At 46.4% G+C, this 27115-nt stretch overlaps 1 pseudogene; it reads left to right on the top strand.

The window, feature by feature from the left end:
* Nucleotides 1–20253: 20253 nt before the first annotated feature.
* On the top strand, nt 20254–21337 carry LOC142697946 (very long chain fatty acid elongase 5 pseudogene; annotated as a pseudogene).
* The last annotated feature ends 5778 nt before the right edge of the window (nt 21338–27115 follow it).

The raw sequence follows: 27115 nt of genomic DNA on the forward strand, positions 1-27115 counted from the left end.
TAGGGAGTCAGAAAGAAAATTGAAAAAAAATCAATGGCCTCGAACCCTGTGGCATCAAATTGATACCTGAGGAGGCTGTAAAATCAGGCACTTGGGGGGCTATAATTATCTGCAGCTACCCGTGATAATCCAGGCATAGCAGCACCTGCGACTCTTCCGCGCTGACGGGGGGTTCAGAGTCAGTTTCTCTAGATTCAGATGAAATCACAAACTGCTTCACCTTCACCTGCTGAGTCTGTTTCTGAGAATAACATTTGGTTTGTCACATCAGTGGTGTAAAGCCTTTGGGCCATATTTTATATCTCTAACTGGAGATGACAGGCGATGACAGGTCTGATGACAGGCGATGACAGCTCTGATGACAGGTCTGATGACAGGCGATGACAGGTCAGATGACAGGCGATGATCTTTGTTTTGTTTTTTTATATTTCAACTGAACAATAGGAGCGGAGCGTCCACCAGTGACCCTGCTGTATTTGAAAGTGGGGATACCCTACCTACCTACCAAATTCTAAATGAGAGGTGTCATTGCTACCTAACCGGGACCTCGGGCAGTGGGCAATCTAGGGGTATACAGCTGGGTACAGGGGATGAGAGGCGGTGACAGGACTGAGGACAGGACTGAGGACAGGTCTGAGGACAGGTCTGGTGATGCTGATCACCAGATGATGGTGGTTGTAGTGTTTTATCAGCTGGTGAGGGGACTGATTGCCGGCTTTATGTCCAATTTTCATCCCTATCTACATAGCATCTGGCTCTGTCAGGCTCCAGGACACAGTTGAGCCCTCACAGAGCAGGAGATGCCGGTAAAACAATACGTCTGCGTTGTGATTGGCCAGTCAGTGCAGACTGGCCAATCACAGCGCTTAGGGCACTGGACCATTCTGATTGGTCCCATGCCGGCATCTTCTGCCCGGCAACTCTGCTTTAGATCTGATTTGCCGGTTCTGTCACTGTGTCGCTTTACATAAGTGACAGTTTAAAGTCATGACATGCCTGGTACATAGGACTGCAGTAAGTTACTTGCAATACCGAAGTACCAGACACGTCATTTTGCGGGAAGGGGTTAATGTGACAGTGCCCCCCTCCCCCTTACCTACAGGGCCCCTGCTTTATAGAGAAATATATTAGTATAGAAAATACATGGAGGAGTTGTCCATAGCAACCAATCAGATTCCTGGTTTTATTTTTCTAAGAAAGGTTAGAAAATGAAAGAAGTGATCTGATTGGTTGCTATGGGCAATGTTTCCATGCTTTATACCTGCTCAATTTTCTACTCCACATCTTCCCAGAAGTAACCATAGCAACCAATTCAAAAGCTGAGAGTTGGTAGGTAGATTGGAGGGTCTGATAAGTGACAACCACAGCCCACCATGCAGTAACAGCCAGATCCTCTAGAGGCAACAACTACTGCCACCATTATAGTGACAGCTACTGACCCCAATAATAGTGAAATGTACTGACCCCAATAATAGTGACAGCTACTGACCCCAATAATAGTGACAGCTACTGACCCCAATAACAGTGACAGCTACTGACCCCAATAATAGTGACAGCTACTGACCACAATAATAGTGACAACTACTGACCCCAATAATAGTGACAGTTACTGACCCCAATAATAGTGACAGCTACTGACCCCAATAATAGTGGCAGCTACTGACCCCAATAATAGTGACAGCTACTGACCCCAATAATAGTGACAGCTACTGACCCCAATAACAGTGACATCTACTGACCCCAATAACAGTGACAGTTACTGACCCCAATAATAGTGACAGCTACTGACCCCAATAATAGTGACAGCTACTGACCCCAATAACAGTGACAGCTACTGACCCCAATAATAGTGACAGCTACTTACCCCAATAACAGTGACAGTTACTGACCCCAATAATAGTGACAGCTACTGACCCCAATAATAGTGACAGCTACTGACCCCAATAATAGTGACAGCTACTGACCCCAATAATAGTGACAGCTACTGACCCCAATAATATACAGCTACTGACCCCAATAATAGTGACAGCTACTGACCCCAATAATAGTGACAGCTACTGACTCCAAAAATAGTGACAGCTACTGACCCCAATAATAGACAGCTACTGACCCCAATAATAGTGACAGCTACTGACCCCAATAATAGTGACAGCTACTGACCCCAATAATAGTGACAGCTACTGACCCCAATAATAGTGATAGCTACCGACCCCAATAATAGTGACAGCTACCGACCCCGATAATAGTGACAGCTACCGACCCCGATAATAGTGACAGCTACTGACCCCGATAACAGTGACAGCTACTGACCCCGATAATAGTGACAGCTACTGACCCCAATAATAGTGACAGCTACTGACCCCAATAATAGTGACAGCTACTGACCCCAATAATAGTGACAGCTACTGACCCCAATAATAGTGACAGCTACTGACCCCAATAATACTGACAGCTACTGACCCCAATAATAGTGACAGCTACTGACCCCAATAATAGTGACATCTTCTGACCCCAATAATAGTGACAGCTACTGACCCCAATAACAGTGACAGCTACTGACCCCAATAACAGTGACAGCTACTGACCCCAATAACAGTGACAGCTACTGACCCCAATAACAGTGACAGCTACTGACCCCAATAATAGTGACAGCTAATGACCCCAATAATAGTGACAGCTACTGACCCCAATAATAGTGACAGCTACTGACCCCAATAATAGTGACAGCTACTGACCCCAATAATAGTGACAGCTACTCACCCCAATAACAGTGACAGCTACTGACCCCAATAACAGTGACAGCTACTACCCTCAATAATAGTGACAGCTACTGACCCCAATAATAGTGACAGCTACTACCCCTAATAATAGTGACAGCTACTGACCCCAATAATAGTGACAGCTACTGACCCCAATAATAGTGACAGCTACTGACCCCAATAATAGTGACACCTACTGACCCCAATAACAGTGACAGCTACTGACCCCAATAATAGTGACACCTACTGACCCCAATAGTATTGACAGCTACTGACCCCAATAATAGTGACAGCTACTGACTCCAAAAATAGTGACAGCTACTGACCCCAATAATAGACAGCTACTGACCCCAATAATAGTGACAGCTACTGACCCCAATAATAGTGACAGCTACTGACCCCAATAATAGTGACAGCTACTGACCCCAATAATATTGATAGCTACCGACCCCAATAATAGTGACAGCTACCGACCCCGATAATAGTGACAGCTACCGACCCGATAATAGTGACAGCTACTGACCCCGATAACAGTGACAGCTACTGACCCCGATAATAGTGACAGCTACCGACCCCGATAATAGTGACAGCTACTGACCCCGATAACAGTGACAGCTACTGACCCCAATAATAGTGACAGCTACTGACCCCAATAATAGTGACAGCTACTGACCCCAATAATAGTGACAGCTACTGACCCCAATAATAGGCAGCTACTGACCCCAATAATAGTGACAGCTACTGACCCCAATAATAGTGACAGCTACTGACTCCAAAAATAGTGACAGCTACTGACCCCAATAATAGACAGCTACTGACCCCAATAATAGTGACAGCTACTGACCCCAATAATAGTGACAGCTACTGACCCCAATAATAGTGACAGCTACTGACCCCAATAATAGTGATAGCTACCGACCCCAATAATAGTGACAGCTACCGACCCCGATAATAGTGACAGCTACTGACCCCGATAACAGTGCCAGCTACTGACACCAATAATAGTGACAGCTACTGACCCCAATAATAGTGACAGCTACTGACCCCAATAATAGTGACAGCTACTGACCCCAATAATAGTGACAGCTACTGACCCCAATAATACTGACAGCTACTGACCCCAATAATAGTGACAGCTACTGACCCCAATAATAGTGACATCTTCTGACCCCAATAATAGTGACAGCTACTGACCCCAATAACAGTGACAGCTACTGACCCCAATAACAGTGACAGCTACTGACCCCAATAACAGTGACAGCTACTGACCCCATTAACAGTGACAGCTACTGACCCCAATAATAGTGACAGCTAATGACCCCAATAATAGTGACAGCTACTGACCCCAATAATAGTGACAGCTACTGACCCCAATAATAGTGACAGCTACTGACCCCAATAATAGTGACAGCTACTCACCCCAATAACAGTGACAGCTACTGACCCCAATAACAGTGACAGCTACTACCCTCAATAATAGTGACAGCTACTGACCCCAATAATAGTGACAGCTACTACCCCTAATAATAGTGACAGCTACTGACCCCAATAATAGTGACAGCTACTGACCCCAATAATAGTGACAGCTACTGACCCCAATAATAGTGACACCTACTGACCCCAATAACAGCTACTGACCCCAATAATAGTGACACCTACTGACCCCAATAGTATTGACAGCTACTGACCCCAATAATAGTGACAGCTACTGACTCCAAAAATAGTGACAGCTACTGACCCCAATAATAGACAGCTACTGACCCCAATAATAGTGACAGCTACTGACCCCAATAATAGTGACAGCTACTGACCCCAATAATAGTGACAGCTACTGACCCCAATAATAGTGATAGCTACCGACCCCAATAATAGTGACAGCTACCGACCCCGATAATAGTGACAGCTACCGACCCGATAATAGTGACAGCTACTGACCCCGATAACAGTGACAGCTACTGACCCCGATAATAGTGACAGCTACCGACCCCGATAATAGTGACAGCTACTGACCCCGATAACAGTGACAGCTACTGACCCCAATAATAGTGACAGCTACTGACCCCAATAATAGTGACAGCTACTGACCCCAATAATAGTGACAGCTACTGACCCCAATAATAGGCAGCTACTGACCCCAATAATAGTGACAGCTACTGACCCCAATAATAGTGACAGCTACTGACTCCAAAAATAGTGACAGCTACTGACCCCAATAATAGACAGCTACTGACCCCAATAATAGTGACAGCTACTGACCCCAATAATAGTGACAGCTACTGACCCCAATAATAGTGACAGCTACTGACCCCAATAATAGTGATAGCTACCGACCCCAATAATAGTGACAGCTACCGACCCCGATAATAGTGACAGCTACTGACCCCGATAACAGTGCCAGCTACTGACACCAATAATAGTGACAGCTACTGACCCCAATAATAGTGACAGCTACTGACCCCAATAATAGTGACAGCTACTGACCCCAATAATAGTGACAGCTACTGACCCCAATAATAGTGACAGCTACTGACCCCAATAATACTGACAGCTACTGACCCCAATAATAGTGACAGCTACTGACCCCAATAATAGTGACATCTTCTGACCCCAATAATAGTGACAGCTACTGACCCCAATAACAGTGACAGCTACTGACCCCAATAACAGTGACAGCTACTGACCCCAATAACAGTGACAGCTACTGACCCCAATAATAGTGACAGCTACTTACCCCAATAACAGTGACAGTTACTGACCCCAATAATAGTGACAGCTACTGACCCCAATAATAGTGACAGCTACTGACCCCAATAATAGTGACAGCTACTGACCCCAATAATAGTGACAGCTACTGACCCCAATAATAGACAGCTACTGACCCCAATAATAGTGACAGCTACTGACCCCAATAATAGTGACAGCTACTGACTCCAAAAATAGTGACAGCTACTGACCCCAATAATAGACAGCTACTGACCCCAATAATAGTGACATCTTCTGACCCCAATAATAGTGACAGCTACTGACCCCAATAATAGTGACAGCTACTGACCCCAATAATAGTGATAGCTACCGACCCCAATAATAGTGACATCTACCGACCCCGATAATAGTGACAGCTACCGACCCCGATAATAGTGACAGCTACTGACCCCGATAACAGTGACAGCTACTGACCCCAATAATAGTGACAGCTACTGACCCCAATAATAGTGACAGCTACTGACCCCAATAATAGTGACAGCTACTGACCCCAATAATAGTGACAGCTACTGACCCCAATAATAGTGACAGCTACTGACCCCAATAATACTGACAGCTACTGACCCCAATAATAGTGACAGCTACTGACCCCAATAATAGTGACATCTTCTGACCCCAATAATAGTGACAGCTACTGACCCCAATAACAGTGACAGCTACTGACCCCAATAACAGTGACAGCTACTGACCCCAATAACAGTGACAGCTACTGACCCCAATAACAGTGACAGCTACTGACCCCAATAATAGTGACAGCTAATGACCCCAATAATAGTGACAGCTACTGACCCCAATAATAGTGACAGCTACTGACCCCAATAATAGTGACAGCTACTGACCCCAATAATAGTGACAGCTACTCACCCCAATAACAGTGACAGCTACTGACCCCAATAACAGTGACAGCTACTACCCTCAATAATAGTGACAGCTACTGACCCCAATAATAGTGACAGCTACTACCCCTAATAATAGTGACAGCTACTGACCCCAATAATAGTGACAGCTACTGACCCCAATAATAGTGACAGCTACTGACCCCAATAATAGTGACACCTACTGACCCCAATAACAGTGACAGCTACTGACCCCAATAATAGTGACACCTACTGACCCCAATAGTATTGACAGCTACTGACCCCAATAATAGTGACAGCTACTGACTCCAAAAATAGTGACAGCTACTGACCCCAATAATAGACAGCTACTGACCCCAATAATAGTGACAGCTACTGACCCCAATAATAGTGACAGCTACTGACCCCAATAATGGTGACAGCTACTGACCCCAATAATAGTGATAGCTACCGACCCCAATAATAGTGACAGCTACCGACCCGATAATAGTGACAGCTACTGACCCCGATAACAGTGACAGCTACTGACCCCGATAATAGTGACAGCTACCGACCCCGATAATAGTGACAGCTACTGACCCCGATAACAGTGACAGCTACTGACCCCAATAATAGTGACAGCTACTGACCCCAATAATAGTGACAGCTACTGACCCCAATAATAGTGACAGCTACTGACCCCAATAATAGACAGCTACTGACCCCAATAATAGTGACAGCTACTGACCCCAATAATAGTGACAGCTACTGACTCCAAAAATAGTGACAGCTACTGACCCCAATAATAGACAGCTACTGACCCCAATAATAGTGACAGCTACTGACCCCAATAATAGTGACAGCTACTGACCCCAATAATAGTGACAGCTACTGACCCCAATAATAGTGATAGCTACCGACCCCAATAATAGTGACAGCTACCGACCCCGATAATAGTGACAGCTACTGACCCCGATAACAGTGCCAGCTACTGACCCCAATAATAGTGACAGCTACTGACCCCAATAATAGTGACAGCTACTGACCCCAATAATAGTGACAGCTACTGACCCCAATAATAGTGACAGCTACTGACCCCAATAATACTGACAGCTACTGACCCCAATAATAGTGACAGCTACTGACCCCAATAATAGTGACATCTTCTGACCCCAATAATAGTGACAGCTACTGACCCCAATAACAGTGACAGCTACTGACCCCAATAACAGTGACAGCTACTGACCCCAATAACAGTGACAGCTACTGACCCCAATAACAGTGACAGCTACTGACCCCAATAATAGTGACAGCTAATGACCCCAATAATAGTGACAGCTACTGACCCCAATAATAGTGACAGCTACTGACCCCAATAATAGTGACAGCTACTGACCCCAATAATAGTGACAGCTACTCACCCCAATAACAGTGACAGCTACTGACCCCAATAACAGTGACAGCTACTACCCTCAATAATAGTGACAGCTACTGACCCCAATAATAGTGACAGCTACTACCCCTAATAATAGTGACAGCTACTGACCCCAATAATAGTGACAGCTACTGACCCCAATAATAGTGACAGCTACTGACCCCAATAATAGTGACACCTACTGACCCCAATAACAGTGACAGCTACTGACCCCAATAATAGTGACACCTACTGACCCCAATAGTATTGACAGCTACTGACCCCAATAATAGTGACAGCTACTGACTCCAAAAATAGTGACAGCTACTGACCCCAATAATAGACAGCTACTGACCCCAATAATAGTGACAGCTACTGACCCCAATAATAGTGACAGCTACTGACCCCAATAATGGTGACAGCTACTGACCCCAATAATAGTGATAGCTACCGACCCCAATAATAGTGACAGCTACCGACCCCGATAATAGTGACAGCTACCGACCCGATAATAGTGACAGCTACTGACCCCGATAACAGTGACAGCTACTGACCCCGATAATAGTGACAGCTACCGACCCCGATAATAGTGACAGCTACTGACCCCGATAACAGTGACAGCTACTGACCCCAATAATAGTGACAGCTACTGACCCCAATAATAGTGACAGCTACTGACCCCAATAATAGTGACAGCTACTGACCCCAATAATAGACAGCTACTGACCCCAATAATAGTGACAGCTACTGACCCCAATAATAGTGACAGCTACTGACTCCAAAAATAGTGACAGCTACTGACCCCAATAATAGACAGCTACTGACCCCAATAATAGTGACAGCTACTGACCCCAATAATAGTGACAGCTACTGACCCCAATAATAGTGACAGCTACTGACCCCAATAATAGTGATAGCTACCGACCCCAATAATAGTGACAGCTACCGACCCCGATAACAGTGCCAGCTACTGACCCCAATAATAGTGACAGCTACTGACCCCAATAATAGTGACAGCTACTGACCCCAATAATAGTGACAGCTACTGACCCCAATAATAGTGACAGCTACTGACCCCAATAATACTGACAGCTACTGACCCCAATAATAGTGACAGCTACTGACCCCAATAATAGTGACATCTTCTGACCCCAATAATAGTGACAGCTACTGACCCCAATAACAGTGACAGCTACTGACCCCAATAACAGTGACAGCTACTGACCCCAATAACTGACAGCTACTGACCCCAATAACAGTGACAGCTACTGACCCCAATAATAGTGACAGCTAATGACCCCAATAATAGTGACAGCTACTGACCCCAATAATAGTGACAGCTACTGACCCCAATAATAGTGACAGCTACTGACCCCAATAATAGTGACAGCTACTCACCCCAATAACAGTGACAGCTACTGACCACAATAACAGTGACAGCTACTACCCTCAATAATAGTGACAGCTACTGACCCCAATAATAGTGACAGCTACTACCCCTAATAATAGTGACAGCTACTGACCCCAATAATAGTGACAGCTACTGACCCCAATAATAGTGACAGCTACTGACCCCAATAATAGTGACACCTACTGACCCCAATAACAGTGACAGCTACTGACCCCAATAATAGTGACACCTACTGACCCCAATAGTAGTGACAGCTACTGACCCCAATAATAGTGACAGCTACTGACTCCAAAAATAGTGACAGCTACTGACCCCAATAATAGACAGCTACTGACCCCAATAATTGTGACAGCTACTGACCCCAATAATAGTGACAGCTACTGACCCCAATAATAGTGACAGCTACTGACCCCAATAATAGTGATAGCTACCGACCCCAATAATAGTGACAGCTACCGACCCCGATAATAGTGACAGCTACCTGACCCCGATAATAGTGACAGCTACTGACCCCGATAACAGTGACAGCTACTGACCCCAATAATAGTGACAGCTACTGACCCCAATAATAGTGACAGCTACTGACCCCAATAATAGTGACACCTACTGACCCCAATAGTAGTGACAGCTACTGACCCCAATAATAGTGACAGCTACTGACTCCAAAAATAGTGACAGCTACTGACCCCAATAATAGACAGCTACTGACCCCAATAATTGTGACAGCTACTGACCCCAATAATAGTGACAGCTACTGACCCCAATAATAGTGACAGCTACTGACCCCAATAATAGTGATAGCTACCGACCCCAATAATAGTGACAGCTACCGACCCCGATAATAGTGACAGCTACCTGACCCCGATAATAGTGACAGCTACTGACCCCGATAACAGTGACAGCTACTGACCCCAATAATAGTGACAGCTACTGACCCCAATAATAGTGACAGCTACTGACCCCAATAATAGTGACAGCTACTGACCCCAATAATAGTGACAGCTACTGACCCCAATAATAGTGATAGCTACTGACCCCAATAATACTGACAGCTACTGACCCCAATAATAGTGACAGCTACTGACCCCAATAATAGTGACATCTTCTGACCCCAATAATAGTGACAGCTACTGACCCCAATAACAGTGAAAGCTACTGACCCCAATAACAGTGACAGCTACTGACCCCAATAACAGTGACAGCTACTGACCCCAATAACAGTGACAGCTACTGACCCCAATAATAGTGACAGCTAATGACCCCAATAATAGTGACAGCTACTGACCCCAATAATAGTGACAGCTACTGACCCCAATAATAGTGACAGCTACTGACCCCAATAATAGTGGCAGCTACTCACCCCAATAACAGTGACAGCTACTGACCCCAATAACAGTGACAGCTACTACCCTCAATAATAGTGACAGCTACTGACCGCAATAATAGTGACAGCTACTGACCCCAATAATAGTGACAGCTACTGACCCCAATAATAGTGACACCTACTGACCCCAATAACAGTGACAGCTACTGACCCCAATAATAGTGACACCTACTGACCCCAATAGTAGTGACAGCTACTGACCCCAATAATAGTGACAGCTACTGACCCCAATAATAGTGAAAGCTACTGACCCAAATAATAGTGACAGCTACTGACCCCAATAATAGTGACAGCTATTGACCTCAATAATAGTGATAGCTACCGACCCCAATAATAGTGACAGCTACTGACCCCAATAATAGTGACAGCTACTGACCCCAATAGTAGTGACAGCTACTGACCCCAATAATAGTGACAGCTACTGACCCCAATAATAGTGACAGCTACTGACCCCAATAATAGTGAAAGCTACTGACCCCAATAATAGTGACAGCTACTGACCCCAATAATAGTGACAGCTATTGACCTCAATAATAATGACAGCTACTGACCCCAATAATAGTGACAGCTACTGACCCCAATAACAGTGACAGCTACTGACCCCAATAATAGTGACAGCTACTGACCCCAATAATAGTGACACCTACTGACCCCAATAATAGTGACAGCTACTGACTCCAATAATAGTGACAGCTACTGACCCCAATAATAGTGACAGCTACTGACCCCAATAATAGTGACAGCTACTGACCCCAATAATAGTGACAGCTACTGACCCCAATAATAGTGACAGCTACTGACCCCAATAATAGTGACAGCTACTGACCCCAATAATAGTGACAGCTACTGACCCCAATAATAGTGACAGCTACTGACCCCAATAATAGTGACAGCTACTGACCCCAATAATAGTGACAGCTACTGACCCCGATAACAGTTTCCAGACGCGAACAATAACATATTATTTATGGTGAATGATGAAGGGCATAAAAAAACACAAAAAACAATAAAAATAAAGATAGATTATTGGAGCACTCCACGTTATTTTTTTATTGCACCCTCCATTTGTACATTGGTGTTTCAGTGGGGTGCTGTGTGCAAAATACTGACTGATCCCCGCATTTTGTATTTTTCTTTTCCAACGCCGCTCACCTGATCTTCCCTCTGACTTGTCTGGAGTCACGGTGCTTTTGAATAAACCGGAACTCAGGCTCTCAATGCATTCTTATGGAAGCCAGAACAAGGCCAGGACGAGTCTCCATAGGAATGCATTGACTTCCGGTTTTCTGAACAGCAGTGATTCCAGACCAGGTCAGAATGAAGATCACGTGCGCGGCACTGGAACCAAAAAACGACAGGATCCAGGGATCGGTAAGTATTTCTACACCCAGCTCCCCACTGACACACCAATGCACAAATGGAGGGTGCAAAAAAAATAAATAAAGTGGAGTGCTTCTTTAAATGCTCATGGTCACAATGAAGGGAGACAAAAGCGAAAAAAATTATTTGCAGCATCAAGGACAAAATTGGTTGCAACATCAAGGGGTTAATAATTATATCAGCATTGTGAGAAACTAGACATGAACCGCACAATCCACAATATATACGTTGATCTGAGCCGCTAGGCATAATTTAGAAACATGAACATGAGGTTCTTTGTAAACTTTTGATCAAACTGTATAAGCCCACTTGCCACTTCACGGCGACCTTTTTAAAGTGGGTCCCTACTCTAGCGGTTGCAGCACCGCATGGCGGCTACCGCCACCGCAGCACCGCTCCTGCAGTGGTGACGGGGCCCCCAAAAAGAGGAAATACATCTACACCCAGCAGCTAATGTTCCTGAAGGACATTATGGAAATGCAGCCGTAAATAATAACTGTGCTTTGAAGACATGTCTGTGTTCACATGTCATGCCCCCAAAATTGATGGTTTGTCCCTTGTGGCAATGTTACAAAGACGTGTACATTTTTGATTACAGATGCAGTGACAATCTTCTGGACATGGAAGAGGAGGCTGCCCATGAGGAGGCGCAGGCGCCACCAGAAGAACATCCCGTGCTGCCCTTAACCCCTAAGGCGACAGCACCAGAACCTGCCCCACAGGCGTCCAGCCAACCCCAGGTGCCTCGTGAGGTTCCGGCTGAAACCACCGCAGCAGGCAGGCGCAGCCAGATCGGATCCGCAGATGCCCAAGTGGACTCCAGGGTACTTGAGTACCTGCGTCGCTGCGCCGAGGAGGATGGCTGTCACGCCTTTGGCCGCAGCATTGCCCCGCTTCTCCCGACGACCGTATGGCGCGCCTCCAAGGCTCGATCCTCAGCCTCATCGACGCAGCCACACCTCCTAACAACCCACGCCCGAGCTTCCAGGCAATGGAGCATTGGCGTGGATTGGCAGAGACAGCGGTGCCGTTCAATGCACCTGTCCCTTCTCAGCCTGCCACCCCCTTGGCCCGGCAAAAATTCCAACGCCCATTGCCGGGCCGCATGTCACCTTGTCCAGTGCCGATGCGGAACTGGCCTGTTCCAGCCTACAGCCGACCCGTGGTAAACTTGCCACATGGTCCATCTGTAGGCTACCACACGCAGCATCAGCACCACTATGCTGTTGAGGAACATCCTCTGCAGGGCCATGCACAGCATAGTGGTGCTGAAATGGACAGCTACAACTCCCCACCCCACCATTATCAGGAGTTGTAGTGCTGATGATGCCGCACAGTTTTGCTGCGTAATTTAGGCCTTATTTGGGCCAATGTTTCAACATTGTGCATCATGTTGGTGCGTTTGTTTGATGTTTTGTTGTCCTATGTTTTAGGCTATATTTTTTGCCCCATTACCCAATAAAGTGTGGTTTTGTGGAGCAACAAAAGTTTCTGTGTTTCCCTCGATATATGTAATGTAACATGCTTTCCCAAACATGTCCCAAGGTAACGTTGCAACATGCTGCCCAGGGCCCAAGGTAGTTGCATGTCATAATTGAGATCTTAGTTTATCTTTTACGGTTTAGCTCGAAACAGCAACGACTTCTCTGCGGCGTTGCAGTGCTATGATAATGGACGCACTAAGCAACTTTGTGATTGTATTTGTCAACATTTGATTGGCCAATGTGATTCACATACAATTAGTTGTTTGGCAGCAAACCAACACGGCGAAACCCCAAAAGATATAAGCTCGCAACCCACGTCAAGGGTCCTCATGTCTTGCGAGTCCCTAATACTACATTCCCCCCTAAATTCATCCCATTGCCCTCAGTCTAATGACAAATTTTGGCAATAATCTTCACGAAGCCACCCTTCACATAGAATCTTCCTGCCATGGCACTGCTCCATTGGCGCTCCCAAAATCGCAGAGAAGCCATCCAGCATAGCAGCACACGGGCCAGCGGAGTCGACGGCATATTTTGGCTTTTTAGACGGCAACAAGGCAAGAAACACAATAAACTCCCCAAAGTATTTTGCAAGGTGCAAAAAGGATGAGAACATGTGCTCACATCAAGCAGGTGTTTGAGAAGGGTGCCTTTTTGTAGGATGCCCTCTCCATTACTCCACCCTGCGTTTTATTTACGCGTGTGAAAAACGCATGTCATACGTGCGTAAAAAACGCAGACACGCAGCCATAACGCATGACACACGCAACTACAACGCACGCAAAACGTCGCATTTTTTACGCGCGCAAAAACGCCATGCTCGTGTGAATCCAGCCTCAGGGCTTATTTAGACGAACGTGTAATACGTCCGTGCAACGTGCTTGATTTTCACGCGCTTCGCACGGACCTATGTTCGTCTATGGGGCCGTGCAGACTGTCAGTGATTTTGACGCAGCGTGTGTCCGCTTCGTGAAACGCACGACATGTCCTATATTTGTGCGTTGTTCACGCATCACGCACCCATTGAAGTCAATGGGTGCGTGAAAATCACGTGCAGCACACGGAAGATTCATGCAACAGCAGTAAAACTATGAATGAAAACAGAAAGGCAGCACGTGCAAACATACAAACAGAGTGTCATAATGATGGCGGCTGCGCGAAATTGACGCAGCCACGCATCATATGCTGATGACACACGGAGCTGTTAAGTACCTTTTTCGCGCGCAAAACACCGCGTTTATTGCGTGCACAAAACACACACGCTCGTGTAAATCCAGCCTTACAGCCACCTATGAAGACCTGCCGGATTACAAAGATGGCAGACCGTTCATCAGTCCCCCAGGCTGCCCTGATAACCATCGGCATCCCGCTATAGCATCGTGTGGGGACAATGGCACGTCGGAGGGGGTTGCCCCTCTCATTCTAATGTGTTAGATGCTGTGGTCGTGATTGACTGTGGCCTCTAAGGGGTTAAACGGGCATAATCAAAGTGATTTTTTATTCTGTTTTTTGCAGTGCGGTATTGGCTATATTACACAGCGAATACCCGCTAAGTATGGAGCGACCCCAGCCCGTGATCCCGCTCCATACTTCCCCTTAACGACTGCCAAGTACATGTATGTGGCATCTTGTTAAGGAGATAAATGTCATTTTGTTGATAGTTTCTGTGAATTTTTATTTTCATCCTGTTTTAATTATTTTATTCTGTTGTAGATATCACAGCGGGCGGTTCTAGGAGGATCTTGTTTAGATGGTGCTGAATCGCATAGGTAGAGCGCCAGGGACTGCAGGGAAGTGCAACCCGGTCTTTCTTTCCGTGAATTCACACAGAGTGCGCTTTGCTAATTTATTGGCGACTTTTCACTATTATGGAGATCAACGGATCGGGATTCTTCTCCATCTTCTTGGCCTTTTGGTGTGTGGCCTGGCTCTCTGCTAGCTACACACTGACTGTTATCAACAACCATACCTGCACCGCTGATCCGGGAACCTGCGCCGATGAACATCTGCTTCAGCTGGGATCAGGTGAGGAAACAGGGTCAGCGGCTATTGTGTCAGGAGATGCTGGGGGGGAGGGAGGCCCGGGCAGAGGAGACGTCGCAGGGGCGCTGCAGCGAGGGCATTGCATGGTCTAACCGCCTATCAGAGGACAAGAGCTTTAGAAGAAGTCGTCCGGTCTCAGCCAGGGCTGCGGTCTCCTCCACAACTGTGTCCTTTATTGAATGTACCGTCCGGTTCTGGCCCGCAGCAGTAGGGTCCGAGCAGGGATGTGGCACATGCTGTTGGTGCCAAGGGGGATCAAAGTGATGTTGGTCACGCGTCTGCCTTGTCCCTTTTTTCTCTTTTAGGTTCGGCAAAGGAATCGTCAAGGAGAGAGAGGAAACGCAGATGTGGAGGTGGGCACAGGCACGGTCGGCGCAAGCATCGCCACGGCAGAAGTGGTCTTCGTCGGAGGCGGAGATCGCCCTCGACATCTTCTGACCATAGCCCTCCTCTTCTTCTTCGCCATCATTATCTACATCATCTTCCCCGCCGAGGACGTCTAGCCATGCTGATGTCACAGAGAGATGACGAGGGGTTATAAATATTCCCCTGACAGCTGCCCGGTCTTTCTTTCCGTGAATTGACACAGAGCGCGATTTGATAATTTATTGGCGACTTCTCACTATTATGGAGATCAATGGACTGGGATTCTTCCACAACTTCTTGGCCTTTTGGTGTGTGGCCTGGCTCTCTGGTGGCTACACACTGACTGTTATCAAGGACCATGCCCCCCCCCCCCACTGATGTACATCATCCCCTCAGTCCTATAGATTATCAGACTGCTGATTATTAAGATGAAACAATTCTGACAATTTTTCCATATTATTTAACATTGAGCGTTTTCTTTTTTGTTTTACAGTGAAATAGGAAAATGTCTTTCCAGAAAATATCCTGTTTAGAATGGGATTCATAGGAATGGCCATTGCCTGTAAGTAAATATCATGGAAGTGATTATAATATGCTCTTCATGCAGTAGTAATCAGACTTTATAAAAAATTATAATTACGTTTTGTTCATTTCATTGATAATAATTGTCCGGATCAGACGATGCAGATAAATGTTTAGACATGCTACAGGATTTATTTGGCTCATTTTCTCTTTTTCAGCTCTGGGCCTGACGTTTCTTTTTTTTAATCAGTTCAATTTATTCAACAAAATTCACAACTGTACAGGTCATTATACATTCTCATACAGTGTATAAGCAAATTTCCACAGACCCGCATATGTATTTTTAACAAAACATTCCTTTCCCCCCAACTCCCCCTTGTACCCCCCCAGCCGGTCTTCTCGTTACAACTTTTTTAATCCTATCTCCTTCTCCTTCCCTTTTCCATTCCCCCTCTTACGTCTACTCCCCGTATGTACCCCACCGTCAGTAGCCCTATACCTGAATGTGGGACCGTAATGTAAGTAGCTCCGCCGAAGCGTACCCAGAATGATCAATCCACCTAGCCCATTGTTTTTCAAACTTTGCCTTGGACCCCCTCTTGGAGTATATCCTATATTCCATCAGAACCTGTGAGTTAAGTGCCCCTATAATTTCTTGCTTTGAGGGTGGCTCCGTATCCAGCCAGTGTTTCGCTATTCCTTTCCTGACTTGGTATAGTATTTTTGCAATTGCCAAACCTGACATCCTATCCCCCTCCAAGTCTCCAACATATCCCAGCAGCATTACCACTGGATCCCATGGAATCTGTACCTCAAACACGCTCCCCAGTAGCTCTGACATTTCTGTCCACAGAGTCCCCAACCTCCCGCAGGACCAGAACATATGGAGGATGTCTGCCTTTTCCTCCGGGCACCTAGGGCACCTGGCGTCCGCCCTTAACCCCATTTGTTTCAGCACCCAAGGGGTCCTATACACCCTATGTATCAGAAACAACTGAGATCTCCGTTGTGCTACATTGTTGGACAAAGTACATGTTGCCGCCAAGACCGCCTCCCAGTGGTCTGTAGAAATAGGACCCACATCCCTTTCCCATGCAGCTTTGACTGGTGCCATAGGATCTCCCAGATGTTCCGACAGCAACCTGCGATAAACCAATGAAATTAATCCCTTTGACGTTACTGCTTTTGCAATATGTTCCAACACTCCCGTGGCATGTATTGCCATGTCTATACTGGCCGCTTGTGTCTGCACCGCGTGCCGAATCTACAGGTACTGATAGAACATGCGGGAGTCCAACTGAAACCCCTCCCGTAATTGTTGAAAGGATTTGAGTATGCCTCCCTCGTACAACTGACTCAATCGTATTATGCCTTGCTGCTCCCACCCCTGCATCCCTTCCAATTTACCCAGTTCCCCCAGATATGCATTCCTCCAGAGTGGTGTATATTTAGTACACTCTCCTATCCCCAGCAAGTGTTTGCACTGCCACCACACCTTATGTATGAGAAGCAGGGTGGGTCTGGTACTCGCCATCCTTTTATAGCTGTGTGCTTCCAGTCCTGCCAACGGGTTCTCCCCCCCCCCCCAGATATGTTAGGATGCGCGCACTGGACCCCCAGGTCTCTTCCTGCTCCCACCCACATAAATTCTGACATTGGGCAGCTAAATAATACACCCACGCACTGGGCACCGCCAGGCCCCCCTCCTCCTTAGGCAGTTGGAGTTTCTCCAGTTTAATCCTGGGTACCCCCTTCTTCCATACTAGGTCTCTAAACAAGTTGTGCAACCTTCTAAACCAATATTTGGGAATCCATACCGGGGAGTTATGTAGGACGTACAGCAACTGGGGCATAAGGATCATTTTAATCAGATTAGTCCTACCCAGAGCAGATAGCGGTAGCTTATTCCAAGCCTCTACTTTGGCTTTTATCGTTGTTAACAGTGGCATTACATTAAGAGACATATAATCCTGTGCTTTCGCCGTCACCCTGACCCCCAGGTACTTAAACTCCGTGACCACCGGTATCTCCACCTCCTCCTCTCCAGTCTGGATAACCCCCGGGTCCATGAGCATTAGAGCCGATTTTGACCAATTAATGAGCAATCCCGAATATTTCCCAAACCGCTTAATCAGGGCCATCACTAACGTGAGTGTGCGCTCGGCATCCGCCATGAATAACAGCATATCATCCGCGTATAATGCAATTCGTTCCTCCACCCCCCCATATCTCAACCCCTGAATATGCTCATGTTGTCTTACTGCACACGCCAATGGTTCCACCGCCAACGCGAACAACAACGGAGATAATGGACATCCCTGACGCGTTCCCCGCTCAGAGAGTACCCCATTCACCCTAATCCTTGCAGTCGGGGCTACATATAGGGCCTGATGTTTCTACATTATAAGTTCATCATGCTCCATGCTGAAGCCTTTGGGCCTCGTCAGACCTTGGTTCAAAAGATCCTCCTGGCAATCGGATCGTCATCATGTGTTGGGACGGCCATTCTGGCTGCATTTTCAGTAAGTTAATAAATGTTTTACGTTGATAGGGTTGTCCCAGCTTCACTAAATAGGGACCCGCTGGCAATCAGCTGATCGCTGTGGGTCTGGTAGCTGAACCCCTGTTGATCATGATCAGCGGTTATCACCGGGTGGCCACACCCTAAAGTGGTATTACTTGGCTTATTCCAATGAATGGACGACCATGTAATAGATGTGTGTCCCTCTTATTGTGTCCGGCATCCCTCTCCATGCTGACCAATCAGCGACCAATCAGCGACCAATCAGTGACTAATCAGTGACCAATCAGTGACATACACTTCTCATTGTTCCAGCCCAGCTTCTTTCACTGCACAATCACACTGTGCTGTGGATCATGCTGGGCTGGAACAATGAGAAGTGTATGATGCTGATTAGTCACTGATTGGTCGCTGATTGGTCACTGATTGGTCAGCCCCATACACTCCTCTGTACAACACCCACTTGATCAAAAGTAAAAACGCGCCCAGTTGGTCTTTAAGAAACTAATTAGCATAAATCTAAAATTGCTCATAACTTGCTCAAAAATTATCTTTTTTCAAAATAAAAACCACTGCTGTTCTCTACATTACAGCGCCGATCAGATTATGTAGGAGATAGGGCGCTTATAATCTGGTGACAGAGCCTCTTTAAAGTCAGCTAACGAATTTCCAGCTGTTGTGAAGGACAAGGTTGGGACAGAGGTGAGTTTAGGTCGCATGGCGGGAACTTTTTATTTTTTACCTTTTCCTAATCTCCGTGTTTCACCTCTTTGTGTGGTCGCTAAAAAGGAGGTGGAAACATTTTGTTTAATTCACCACTTGTCATACCCTAAGGCTCGTTCTGTTAATGACGGTATTCGCAAGGATATTGCAGCGGTGTCTTATGTTTTGTTCGATCAAGTTGTCGATTTAGTTTGTAGTTCCGGGTGCAGGGCCCTTATGATCTGACATCGAGTGAGCGTTCCGGATGTTGCCGGTCCATGAGGATTGCTTTCATTTATTGGGTTGCCAATATTACTATGACATGTGCCTTCCCATGGGTTGTTCAATTTCATGCTTTTATTTCGAGGTGTTTAGTTTGTTGCTTGAATCAGTTCTCCAGGAGCAAATCGGCACTGCGTCCATTACGCACTATTTAGACGATTTTGTCTTTGTTGGCCCCCCTGCGTCACCGTAATGCCAATTTCTACTTGGTGTTCCACTTTCCCTAGAGAAAACCGAGGGTCCCGGTTTCCTTTTTAGGGATAGAAATTACAATCCCTGTTCGTTTCAGCCTTGTCGGTTAAAAAGTTGCAATTGGAGCAGAGTCACACACAGCTAGTGCCTCCTCTGAGCCAGGAGTCATACAGGAAAGTGAAGCCGCTGGGAATATAACGGTACCCGGGCTGCAGCCAAAGAACGGTTTAAGAAATGGAGGCCATGGATAAAGCAGTGAATGTATATATAGACAACTTGCTTGGACCAAGAGACCCGCGAGTAAAATGATGGTTCATGTTAGATAATTACATCCCCTCATTTGTTTGCACCGTCCTGTATTTATTTAGGACCGAAGTACAGGAAAAACAGACCACCAGTTTCCTGCAGAGGGATTCTTGTAGTTTATAACATTGGCCTTACACTGCTCTCGCTGTACATGTTTTATGAGCTGGTAACAGGAGTATGGGAAAGGAGGATACAACTTTTTCTGCCAGGACACTCACAGTGGAGGTGATGCAGACATGAAGATAACTCGAGTCCTCTGGTGGTACTACATTTCCAAGCTCATTGAATTCATGGACACTTTCTTCTTTATTCTCCGCAAGAACAATCACCAGATCACCGTCCTACATGTCTATCACCATGCGTCCATGCTAAACAACTGGTGGTTTGTCATGAACTGGGTGCCTTGTGGACACTCCTACTTTGGTGCTACTCTCAAAAGCTTTATCCATGTCATCATGTACTTTTACTACGGACTATCAGCTATACCAGCCATGTAACCTTATCTGTGGTGGAAGAAATACATCACCCAGTGCCAGCTGACCCAGTTCGTCCTAACAATGACTCAGACCAGCTGTGCAATGATTTGGCGCTGTGCAGTCCCCATGGGATGGCTGTATTTCCAGAACTGCTACATGATCTCTCTCATCATCCTCTTTACCAATTTCTACATTGAGACATACAAGAAAGCCTCTTCCCGAAGGAAAGATTACCAGAACGGCTCAGTGACTGCAGCGAACGGACACACAAACGGCTTTTCTTCCAAGGAGGACAATGTCAAGCAGCGTAAACAAAGAAGGGATTGAGCGGAAAAACCAGCCACCAGTTCACTGCGCCAGATGATATACCATCAGATTAAAAACACAGTGCACTGACACCCTTACAGCGACTGTAAATTATTCCTAGTTATATAACGTGATTAATGTAGATCTTAACAAACTCTACCTATCATTAAAATGCTGAAAACACATTTAGAATTGCTCACAAAATTAGCGGGCAGGTATTGTTTATTGGCTGGTGCTGCGATGCTTACAACATAATATCCAGTTCAGGGCTCGTCACGTTCCAGGTGTTGACAATAAAATTGCTGATGCTCTTTCTTGTTTTAATTTCCAGTTTCATTTATTGTTCCCGCAGGCAGAACAGGAGGGGACGGAGTGCCCGGATGGGCTATGGAGACTGCCGGATCCCAGTTAGTGCCTTTCGTCAGGGCATCACTTGCTCGATCTACCCGGACGGCTTATGGTAATGCATGGAACGAGTGGTTGAAAGTTGTAGGGGAACGTATTATTGGTCCTCCGGAACATCCTCGTTTAGCCTATATTATGGAATATTTGTCGGGTTTGGCTGAGCAGTTGCGCTTCGTCACCTTATGGGTCTGGCATTTTTCTTTAAGCTTCATGGGTGGGCCAATGTCACAAAATCCTTCTTTATTTTGCAGTCCATTAAGGGGTGGAAGAAGTCGGCAGTTCCAATCTAGGCGTCCGATTTCTTTTGCAATTCTATTAAAACTTTTGCATTGTTTACCTGAGGTATGTGCTTCTATGTTTGACTCGGCCCTGTTAGCCGTGGCTTTTTCCTTTTTTGGTGCTCTGCGGATACCTGAGTTAGTTCCCCATAGTGCTACGCGGCCGAGCTGCCTTTTATTTGAGGACGTTAGTTTGTCTGAATCCGGCCAAGGTTTTAGAATACATTGATGATCGAAGACAGATATTTTTGGCAGGGGCTGCTGGGTTTCGTTGTGGGCAATCGGGGGTGCGGGTTGCCCTGTTGCTTTAGCATCTTCCTACTTAAGTTTGCGTAACTGTGGCTCTCAGTTTATGACGCATATTCACGGCAGCCCCCTTACAAAATTTCAGTTCTCTGCAGTATTTAAAAAGGCATTGTCATCTGTCGGCCTCCCCCTGGGAACTTTGGCACCCACTCATTTCGCATTGGAGTGGCTACTACCACCAGCTATTTGGGCCTGACCGATACTGAGGTGTGTCGTATAGGGCACTAGCGCTCTGATGCGTTCGCCCCGATTTGGTTCTGCACTAATTTCTTTTATTTTCTAGATTACCGGCCGTCAGTATGGATAATGGGCCATTCATATGTTTTTTGGGCTGAACGGAGAGCGGCTATAGGGCTCGGAGGAAAATCACTAGGATTCCAGGATGCAGAGATCTATTGGAGCGGCCTGAGGGGCCTAAGATCGTTGCAGACCTTACCGGAAGTGGTGGATATTAGTCGGCACCGGCTGGTGCCGACGGTTTTGGTTCTGCACATTGGGGGGAATGATTTATGATCATGGTATACATGCAGTCTGTTCTCCATCTTCTTTGCCTTTTGGTGTGTGGCCTGGCTCTCTGGTGGCTACACACTGACTGTTATCAACAACCATGCCCCCCCTCCACTGATGTACATCATCCCCTCAGTCCTATAGATTATCAGACTGCTGATTGTTAAAATGAGACAATTCTGACAATTTTTCCATATTATTTAACATTAACCTTTTTCTTTTCTGTTTTACAGTGAAACGCAAAAAATTGGAAATTTCTTTCCCGAAAATATCCTGTTTAGAATAGGATTCATAGGAATGGCCATTGCCTGTAAGTAACAATCACGGAAGTGATTATAATATTCTCTTCATGCAGCAGTAATCAGATTTTTGTAAAAAATAAATAAAGTTTTGTTCATTTCATTGATAATAATTGTCCGGATCAGACGATGCAGATAAATGTTCCCGTCCATTATTGTAGGTTTCTTGTTGGGTTTAGCGCTTGGTCCGCGCTTCATAGATGTTATTAGGTTGTTTTACACGTGGTACAGGATTTATTTGGCTCATTTTCTCTTTTTCAGCTCTGGGTCTGACGTTTCTACATTACAAGTTCATTATGCTCCATGCTGAAGCCTTTGGGGATCGTCAGACCTTGGTTCAAAAGATCCTCCTGGGAATTGGATGGTCATCATGCGTTGGGACGGCCGTGATGGCTATGTTTTCGGTAAGTTAATAAATGTTTTATGTTAATAGGGTTTCCCATCTTTACTAAATAAGGACCCGCTGGTAATCAGCTGATCGCTGTGGGTCTGGCAGCTGAACCCCTGGTGATCATGATCAGCGGTGATCACCGGGAGGCCACACACTAAAGTGGTATTACATGGCTTATTCGAATGAATGGACGACCATGTAGTAGATGTGTGTCTGCTCCATCTAACAGAGAGGAGTCCCAAGCACGAGTCCCCCACTATATCCATTATGTCTCCGGGGTTATTATATCAGAACACGTTATTTAGGATTTAATGGGAAGTTCTGAGGGTAAATTAGTGATTAGTTCCATAAGATTTGCTGTAACCTCTGTCTGCTTGTTTTCTAGACCTACCGTTATTTAATGACTCACCGGATTTGCGCTTTCATTGCATTCGGGTTTGGCAGCCTTTACAACCTTTGGCAGTCCATACTCCTCTACAAAGTGCCCGAAAAGCCGAAGAGTCATCAGCCATTTCAGACTGGCGTCCTCCATAATGGCCGTGACCTTAGTGGTTTTCTGTATCCTTTCTTAAATAATATTTGAATGGAATCCAATTGTCCTTGTCTTTAGGTTCACATGTAGGAAACATCAGATACTGAGGTGATCATTTCCCTTCATTTTCTGATCTTGGCCGTCAGATGGCGACATGCTGGTGTAACACAGCGCCATCTGGTAACATTGTTCAGCTTCTTGCAGGAAGATGCTGAATAGAAAGCAGCGGTACTGTCCTTGCTATATATCTATTATATTAACATTTATCTCACATAAAAGTGTAGTAAATCCTATAAGACACTTACTAAACATAAGAAACGTTATTTTCCTATATAATAAATTACCAGTCATTGGAAGTAGGGTATCCGTATACACCCACCTGTGCGCTGGAGATCAATATGTAAAGATATGTACAGTATATCTCATACATAATATATACAGATGTTCGAGTACATCTTTATACAGATGTTCGTGTGTCAGGTACCCAATTTTTCTCCCATGCCTATGGAAAAACCGCTTACTAGGTAGGTTCCAGTTCACTGCAATATTTTGGTCAGCCTTAACCCGTGCTGGCTTTCCCCCCAAAGGATTTCGGAACACATTCATTCCGCATTGGAGCCGCTACCACGGCCAGCGGTTTCGGCCTATCTGATGAGGATGTTCGGCGTATCGGGCGGTGGTGTCAAAATTGTTTCGCTGGTTATATCCGTCCGGATTTGATTTTGCATTAAGTTTGTTTCTTTCTAGGTTCACGCCCCGTCATCTGGATCCTTGGGCATTCTTACGTCTTCTGGGTAGAACGGAGAGCGGCAATACGGATTTCCAATACAGTCATTGGAGGTAGGTTATCAGTATACACCCACCTGTGTGCTGGAGATCAATGTGTAAAGGTATGTACAGTATATCTCATACATAATATAAAGTTATTGACATGCTGAGCCGCTGGTACAAACCAGTGGACGTAAAATTCCTTTAATCCGGCATTAATGAGATTATCAAATATTCCTGATCATTGGATAGATTTTATTTGTACCCCAAGAAGCCGTTCTATAGGAATACAATTGGACCTATAGTCTTTGTGCTCGTTCTCTGCACCATTTTGATCGTGACGTCCGCAATGTAATGGATGTGGTGTCACATGACAATGGGTCAGGTCCGTTTTGGCATCGCCGCCGTCAGTCACATGGCTCCATGCAATAAACATGAATGCAGCAAAACCTCGGCCCGGGCAGAAAGTTCTTGCTTTGGGCAATTTTTAATGTATTAATTTTGATATTTTGATATTTGTTCACAGATCAGTGAAATGACAGCAAAGATCATAGAGTGGTCGACGTTGGTCCTCATTCTGGTGAATGTATTGAGCTACTATCAGAATATGCAGGTCAGTAGACGTCACCTCATTATCACCTCGTATACCAGACCTCGTAATTGAAGGCACTCAGGCTTATTGGCCGTTGTGCCCATGACTGGGTGGCAATGAAATGGTTAACTAAGCCACGTTATGCTAGGGGGATTTTTCCATGTAGTATTTACATTAGTGGGGCCTACAGGGTATGGGGTATCTGCCTATAGGGCATTTTTTTGGGGGATATAGGGCGGTCTTACCCACCCTACCCGTTCTGGGTTTATAAGGGCAAGGAGGGAAGACATCTTCCTCTTCTGGCCGTTACTGCGCAGGGATTTGTTATTACAATATTGTGAGTACACTTAACTGATTGTCATGGACCAGGAGGAGCTTGAAGAAATTATCCGTATCCGGATGCAGGACGAGGTTTCTGTATGGCTGCTGTCTCTTATTCAAGAGACTGTGGCACCGGCGTCTTCCCTACCTGGCACACCCCCTGCGCGACGATCCTCCCGCCGCTCCAGGCCGCAAGCACGTCTATCCCCCTCCGGCGACAGTAGAGTTCGCTCAATGGCGGCTAGACAGGCCACACATGCGCACACCGCACTCTCGCCGCAAGAACAGTGAGAGGTGGCTAAGGGGCCCGACGAGGATATCATTCCTCCATCGTCGGGTATGACATCTCCCACCAGCTTGGGCCGTGCTAGGCCTCGCCCCGGGGCTGCAAGGAGCTCGACCACCCGCACTCCACCAACGCATACAGTAGATCTGCCGAGGGGGGCTCACCAGCGTTAAGGAGAACAGCAGGTACTGCATCTGGGGGGATAGCCGCTCAGCACTCCCTCCCAGGTACTGTAGCAGGGGGGATGGCATGAGACTCCCCCCACCTCCGTTGAACGACGGGGATGATGGCTCTGTGGGGGACAGTGAAGAGGACTTCTTCCCCGGCGAACAGGAGCTACCTAGGGTGCAGCAACCACCACCACCTCCCCCTACACGGCCTGCGTTCGTCATACCCGCAGGTTTGGGTTCTGGCTTACCCACTGGCAGAGAATACTGAGAGGGCCTCTTCGGTTAGCTCAAGGGATACCAACCGGACCCGCCGTTCCCGTTCTCGCTGTTCATCCTGGCGCCGCTCATCTCGACGGTCAACTAGACATCATAAACGGCATAGGAGGTCGCCATCAAGGTCAAGCTACAGTTCAAGGTCAGAGAGCTCACGCACTGGGTCGTCACACCTCGGCAGTCCGCGGGACAGCCATGACCGACGTCGCCATAGCAACCACGCCTCTGCTCGCCGTCGCTCAGCAAGACCAATCGTTGCGGTGGTACCAGTAGCACCCGCAGCACCTGTACCTCTACCGACACCCTCGACGGCTGTGGTCCCGGTATCGGCATCAGGATACGGTGAGTATGACTGCCTTCGGGCTTGGAGTTCAGGGGGAACGTCTGATGTTGATGTTTTTAATGTGTTGCGATCCCTGTTGGCGGGAGCCCCAGTGACTCCATCCGTGCCGGCCTCGCAGGTGGAGGCAGGTAAAACGCTAGTGGAGGCATCCACGTCAATGGCATCCCCGTCGTTGCCCGCCTTCAGGGATACTTATTTTTGCGGTATCCCCCCCCCTCGGTCCGCATTTGTCTCACGATACCAGGGAAAATATAGCATGGAACGAATATATTGATAGAGTTGTGGGGTGAGAAGTTAGCAAATTCGTCTATGGTGTTCTGGTCTGATAATGCCAGCGTGGTTCATGCCGTTATCCATTTAACTTCCTCTTCTGCGCCGGTTGTGGTTCTAATTAGACGTTTGGTTTTAAGATGCTTGCAGCACAACATTCAAATTAGGGCCCGTCATATTCCCGGTGTTCAAAATAATGTAGCTGACGCCCTTTCACGTTTTAATTG

This window comes from Rhinoderma darwinii (genome assembly GCF_050947455.1).
Source record: "Rhinoderma darwinii isolate aRhiDar2 chromosome 10 unlocalized genomic scaffold, aRhiDar2.hap1 SUPER_10_unloc_11, whole genome shotgun sequence".
NCBI classification, from domain to species: Eukaryota; Metazoa; Chordata; class Amphibia; order Anura; family Rhinodermatidae; genus Rhinoderma; species Rhinoderma darwinii.